This window comes from Schistocerca americana, chromosome 6 (genome assembly GCF_021461395.2).
Source record: "Schistocerca americana isolate TAMUIC-IGC-003095 chromosome 6, iqSchAmer2.1, whole genome shotgun sequence".
Lineage (NCBI taxonomy): Eukaryota > Metazoa > Arthropoda > Insecta > Orthoptera > Acrididae > Schistocerca > Schistocerca americana.
Window position 1 is genome coordinate 74,216,033 of NC_060124.1, and position 7,330 is coordinate 74,223,362.

At 49.9% G+C, this 7,330-nt stretch overlaps 1 non-coding gene across 1 annotated transcript; it reads left to right on the top strand.

Annotated features, from left to right (window-relative positions):
• Positions 1–2,579: 2,579 nt before the first annotated feature.
• On the top strand, positions 2,580–2,654 carry Trnat-agu. Its single transcript has one exon. It is a non-coding gene; the product is annotated as a tRNA-Thr (tRNA).
• Positions 2,655–7,330: the final 4,676 nt, after the last annotated feature.

The following is a 7,330-nucleotide window of genomic DNA, read 5'->3' on the forward strand; positions in this document are numbered from 1 at the left end:
TTCGGCCTCCGGTGGACCCCCCCAGGGAACGTCTCACTCCAGACGAGTGTAACCCCTATGTTTGCGTGGTAGAGTAATGGTGGTGTACGCGTACGTGGAGAACTTGTTTGCGCAGCAGTCGCCGACATAGTGTAGCTGAGACGGAATAAGCGGAACCAGCCAACATTCGCCGAGGCAGATGGAAAACCACCTTAAACCCATCCACAGACTGGCCGGCTTACCGGACCTCGACACACGTTCGCCGGGTAGATTCGTGCCGGGGACCAGGCGTTCCTTCCCGCCCGGAAAGCCGTACGTTTGACCGAACGGCTAACCGGGCGGACCGATGTTAATGTAAGTTCACCTTTCTTTAGCCTATCTTCCAAGGTAAGTCTTAGGGTCAAGATTGCCTCGCGTGTTCCTACATTTCTCCGAAGCGTCCCTTAGCTCACCTTCTATCATTTTCTTCCATTATTTTGCAATTGAGTAGTGTCAGTGTTTTGTAACAATGACTTAGTAGACTAGAAGTGTGGTGAAAAAAGAGTAAAACGTGGTTATAATTAAACTTTCGCTACGGTAGGGGGCCCTCATAAAAAAGGAGTAATCTTACGACAACGAAACTTTGTGAAAACTTTCGTGAGGATGTGTGGTAGAGAGGTAACGTATAAAACAATTAAAAGAAACACATTTTAATGTCCACATAAGAGGATAAAGTTTGTTAATTGCGCGCCACGCTTACGTTCGAGGTTACAAACGTAGCTCAAAGTAACTACCATCTCCCTCCACGACAGCCTGGAAACACACTAGAGATTGCTCCACTGCTGCCGAAACATCTCAGGTGCGATTTTGGCTACCTCTCTCGCTATACTCATGTTCATCCTCTCGAGTCCGTTAGTGCGCAGTTAATAAACTCTGTCCTTTAGGCCTTCAGATAACTCCACAGCTACAAATCACAAGGGTTCAAATCCAGTAATTTGGCGGCAACGCAGCTAGGAACGATCGGCCAATGATTCCGTTTTTCCAACTGTCTTACAGAGTAACCGAGTGACCTCACCAGCAACGTGTGACGGAGCTCCATCGTGCCTCAAAGCAGGAGAGTCCAAAGCACGGCTCTCCCGCTGAGCAGGCATCACCTATTGCCAAAGCCGATCACAGTAACCTGTGCCGTTCACGCTGCACGTCCTGGGTCCTTGGGTTCGAATCCCTCAAAGAAAAATGGATCAGTCATGAACTGTGCCGTGAACCACACCTCACAGTTGCGAGGGAACTTCGTTAACGTTGATTGGCGATGACGACTTCCACATGCGAGAATTGTGTGTTAACTGCTGCGTCGAGCGTCAGATGTGCTTCATGACTCCAGAAAATATTCCAGTGCCACATGTCGTCAACTTCAGCCCTTGAAAGGAACATAAAAGCAAAGTTTTCTCGAATGTATGTGTCGTGTGGCTAAAGATGGTGAATAATCAGAAGTTTTTAAGAATGTCCGTCTCGGCAGATGCTCGGTCAGCGCGTCGTATTGCCAACCCAAGGGTCCCAAATTCGATTCCGAACGGTTCGGAGGTTTTCGCCTCTCCGGGACTGAGTTGTGATCTCCATACGTTCGTATCATCATAACTGACAGATGGTTCAAGTGACTCTAAGCTTTATGGGACTTAACATCTGAGGTCATCAGTCCCCTAGACTTAGAACTACTTAAACCTAACCAACCTAAGGACATTGCACACATCCATGCCCGAGGCAGAATTCGAACCTGCGACCGTAGCAACAGCGCGGTTCCGGACTGAAGCGCCTAGAACCGCCCGGCCACAGCGGCTAGCCTCATAACTGACAGTTCACTGTTGAGATTGCTATATGGACATGTACCAAAAGCCAGGCAATAATTAAAAGATGTTTGTAACGGTACCATTTCACAACTGTTCGCAGAAATTTTCGAACGACGGCCTGTGGAACTTCTAACTCTCGTGACACAGCTTGAAGATCGCATATTGCTTCCAGAGCTCTCAGCAATGGCAACAGCAACTTCTTCAACGATTTGTGGCGCAATTGAACGGCGGCCTCATCCAAATCGCCAGTTAATTTAAATTTCCGAAAATAATGTTTTCAACCGTGGTACGGAAAGATGAACTGTCCGCATTCCTTTAATGCGCCGACTCTCTCGAAAAGCTGCAAATTATTGCTGTTATTTTGGAAAAAAACCGGCTTTACGAGTAAATCCGTGCTCACCTTGTCCAAACCCATATTTGCTGGCTACAACAGTAGCTCACACTGATGCTTGTATTTCAGTCCTACGTTTCCGTACCAGTACCGGCACCTAACGACAGTTCGTGATACTAACATTACTAACAATGCAAATAATGCAGTGCACAGTGTGAAAGTCATTCCTGTAAATTATATGAAAGCATGGTCTCTGTTCTTTCGGACATGGGCAATGAATCCACCTTCTTGAGCGCAGATGCGCAAGTACGTTCGACCTACTGTGGGAACCTCGGAATAGAGAATATGGAGGAAAGGGACAAGGACAGCAGATAGGTGGCGCTCGGTGCGAATCTGGGTCGCCCGTGGGGCGTGCTGAGATAGTCCGCGCAGTTGCCATAACAATGTGTCCCGGATGGCGCAGTGGTTAACGCACCTGCGTAGTAATCAGGAGACCCTGGGTTCGAATCCCAGTCCGACATACATTTTCATTCGCAGCTGCTAATTCCGCATAATGTCCCGCTTATGCAGCTGACATCAATAATTCCTTTCCTTTCTCCCCCCCCCCCCCCCCCCCTCCGTTCAAGTTACATATGACGTCTGACGTCCCTATACAATTGCGTACGTAGATGGTAAACAGATTTCCGTCCACTCTGTCGCAAATAGAGAAAGTTTAATTATAAGGAACCTGTACACGTATCTTTTTTTTTTTTTGACAGTTTTATAATACACAACATCACCGGCTCAGATCCGGTCCAACTGTCTCGGTGGACAAGTGAAAGGGGACTCAAAGCAACAGCCTAATAACAGCCGAGCATAGCACGTCGAAGGTGTGGCGGTGGAACTTTAAGTTCCATGTCACCCTCCGGCGGTGGAAGTACAGAGGAGGGGTGCAGTAATGCGCCAACTCTATGGCAAAAAAAAGTGGTTGGACGAGAACAGGCCACTGCTAGTGACTGTACGAAAACGGACAGAAAAACGTGGTCGTATTGGGCCTATCGTCAGTCAAAGCCCGAATCCGAGTCCTCCAGGATGGTGAGCGGAACGGGGTTTCGGTTCCAGAGCCTCGGAGCTGTGGTGCCGATGGTTTGAAGATCTGCGACCGATGTCACGGAGGGCGTCCACTTTACTGTATAGTTGGCGAGCCTTACGGCGAATGGTCGTCTTGAGAAGGGCTTTACTTGTCTCCTCATGCAGAGTGGAATTCCAGGTGAGCGGAGGGGCGTGAAGACTCCACCTGAGAACGTTATTCTGTAGGCGCTGGAGCGTCAGCATCCGGGACTTACTAATCGTGGCCCACGCGGAGGAACCATGTTAGTGAGGGTAGGACAACGGAGCTTGGTGTCTAAATTCAGCTCTGGGCTGGAGAAGAGCGGTTGCAAAACCTTTGTCAACTTTAACCCTTTATGGGTGACGTATTCTGCTTGGGGGTGGAAGAAAAGTTTCTTATCCAACCAGACCCCGAGATACTTGGTAGCCTGGGCCCACAGTCCCCCGGACGCACCCGATGGAGATGTTGTTGTAGAGTGTAGGGCGCCGTTTAGTGACGTATCTGTCTTTTTTTTTTTTCTTTATTGTATTTCAATTCCCCATCGGGGCGGGCTGGCAGCAGCATATGCGCTGCTCTTCAGACGAAAGACATAGAACAAAACAATAGAAGACATTTAAAAACAGCAAAGGAGAGAAGAAGGCGAACATAGATATAAAAAAGGGAGAACATCATGGAAGGCAATAGACAAAAAAACGGGGTGACTGTAAAATGGAGATAAAAAAACTGTTTAAAAGTAGCACACACAAAAAGCCTCACACTGCGACGATTAAAAGAACACAAGGCACACTATGACTGGAGCATAAAGGTGTTGACGGATGGCATAGCACATAACGTAACACTGACGGCGAACCTCAAGGCAGTACACAATTAAAATCACACCTCTTGACCCACACGAGAAACAGCACTAAACACAACACTGATGTGGCACACTGATGATGATCAATACAGAGGATCTGCCAGGTTCTAGGAGAGGAGGGAGACCTGAAGAAGGGAGGGAGGGGAAGAGATGGGGGAGGGGAATGGGGGGCGCGCGGAAGAGGGCCAGGTAGGGAGGGATGTGGGAAGGAGAGAGGCAAGTATGGGGTGCAGGGTCTCAGGGGAGGGGGGGATGGAGGAAAATCCGCTCTGGGAGAAGGAGGAAAGAGGAGAAGGGGGCCCTGGGGGGGGGGGGGGATGAAGGCCAGGTTATAGTTGGAAGGAAGGGTAGATGTCACAGCGAAGTTCGTCATCCGGGAGGGGGAGGCATTGGAAATTGCCCTGATGAAGGAGATGGAGGGTGTGGAGGTGGAGAGAGGGAGGGATACAGCGATAGAGGCGCGGCAACGGGCGGGGGGTGGAGAGGAAGGAGGAAACCAGAGGGTGGGGGGGATCAACCTGGCGAACAATGTAAAGGATGCGGAGATGTTGGAGGAACAAGAGGACGTGGGGGAAGGGGATCAGTTCATACAGGAGCCGTGTGGGGGAAGGAAGGCGGATACGGAAGGCAAGGCGGAGCGCATGGCGTTCAAGGATTTGGAGAGCCTTGTAAAAGCGGATGGGGGCGGAGATCCAGGCGACGCTGGCATAACAGAGGAACGTATCTGTCCGATCCATGATGTATTCATATGTTTCCTCGTTAAAGGTTCTGATGAGATACTTATGAGACCGATTTTGCTGTCTGGAAAAAAATGTGGATGATGTGTGCTGATCTAAATGACGAAGACATGTCGTAGTAAGTGCATTTTTCTGATTCACTCCACTCCTGTGCAACAGTGAGTTCCCGTCCTCGTACGGCGGCGCCGGCTCGTAACTCCCGCACGCCCCACCTGTTGGCCGGCAGTATACACGGCGGTGGCAGGCGATGGATGCCATTACGGGGTAATGTGGCGGCCGGACGCCTCCCAAGCGCGCACACCGCTCGTAATGGCGGCTTTCCGAGAAGCGTTGGACACGCGCATGCCGCCTGCCCGCGGCGCGGCCGGGAATTACTTTGCTGCCAGACGGACGCGGCGAGTATTAAAAGCGCCAGCGAGGGGCGAATTACCCGCCGGGGTGTCGGGGAGCGTAATGAGGCGTAATTTGCCGGCGGCGGGCAGCGCCGGAGCAGCAGGTGGAGCGGCAGGAACCACTTAACGCCGCGGGCCGCGCCTCTCGCTCACTCCCTTTTATTTTCCTTGGTGGACCGTGTGGGTGTCAAGTGTCTCACGTACTTAACAAGCTCCTTACGAAAATTAAAGTAGCGCACTGGGCAAATAATTAGTCACCCTTCAGTAGACATGCTGTTAATGTGACGATAACAATAATGACCTCAGTGTGACGAGTAGGAGACTCCACTAGTTTCCTCGTGTACGCCCGATGCAGCTGAAGCCATTAGGTCACGTACAGCTACCACACACTGACGTGGCAAAACTCATGGGACAATTACTACACCACTGGCCATTAAAATTGCTGCACCACGACTACAGACGTGAAATTTAGCCGACAGGAAGAATATGCTGTGATATGCAAATGATTAGCTTTTCAGAGCATTCACACAAGGTTGGCGCCGGTGGCGACACCTACAACGTGCTGACATGAGGAAAGTTTCCAACCAATTTCTCATACACAAGCAGCAGTTGACCGGCGTTGCCTGGTGAAACGTTGTTGTGATGCCTCGTGTAAGGAGGAGAAATTCCGTACCATCATGTTTCCGACTTTGATAAAGGTCGGATTGTAGCCTATCGCGATTGCGGTTTATCGTAACGCGACATTGCTGCTCGTGTTGGTCGAGATCCAATGACTGTAAGCAGAATATGGAATCGGTGGGTTCAGGAGGGTAATACGGAACACCGTGCTGGATTCCAACGGCCTCGTATCACTAGCAGTCGAGATGAAAGGGATCTTATCCGCATGGCTGTAACGGATCGTGCAGCCACGTCTCGTTCCCTGAGTCAACAGATGGGGACGTTTGCAAGACAAAAACCATCTGCAGGAACTGTTCGACGACGTTTCCAGCAGCAAGGACTATCAGCTCGGAGACCATTGCAGCGGTTACCCTTGACGCTGCATCACAGACGGGAGCGCATGCGATGGTGTACTCAACGACGAACCTGCGTGCACGAATGATTTTTTCGGATGAATCCAGGTTCTGTTTGCAGCATCATGATGGTCGTATCCGTGTTTGGCGACATCGCGGTGAACGCACATTGGAAGGGTGTATTTGTCATCGCCATACCGGCGTGTCACACGGCGTGATGGTATGGGTTGCCATTGGTTACATGTCTCGGTCACCTCTTGTTCACATTGACGACACTTTGAACAGTGGACGTTACATTTCAGATGTGTTACGACCCTTGACTCTACCCTTCATTCGATCCCTGCGAAATCTTACATTTCAGCAGGATAATGCACGACCGTATGTTGCAGGTCCTGTACGGGCCTTTCTGGATACAGAAAATGTTCGACTGCTGCCCTGGCCAGCACATTCTCCAGATCTTTCACCAAAACGTCTGGTCAATGGTGGCTGTGCAACTGGCTCGTCACAATACACCAGTCACTATTGATGAAGTATGGTATCGTGTTGAAGCTGCATGGGTAGCTGTACCTGTACACGCCAGCCAATCTCTGTTTGACTCAATGCCCAGGTGTATCAAGGCCGTTATTGCGGCCAGAGGTGGTTGTTCTGGGTACTGATTTCTCAGGATCTATACATCCAAATTGCGTGAAAATGTAATCACATGTCAGTTCTAGTATAATATATTTGTCCAATGATTACCCGTTTATCATCTGAATTTATTTTTGGTGTAGCGATTTGACTGCCCAGTAGTGTAATATCGCGTCGGGTCTCCTTTTGCCCGGCGTAGTGTAGCAACTCAACAACTCGTCGGAAGCCCCCTGAAGAAATAATGAACCATGGTGCCTCTATAGCCGTCCAAAATTGCTAAAGACTTGCCTATGCAGGATTTAGCTCACGAACTGGCCTCTCGATTATATCCCATATATGTACTATGGCATTTATGTCGGGCTGTCTGGATGACCAAACCATTCGCTCGAGCTGTCCACAATGCTCTTCAGACCAATCGTGAACAGCTGTGGTCTGGTGACATGGCGATTAATATTTTTACTTATTTCATCTTTGTCTGGGAACAT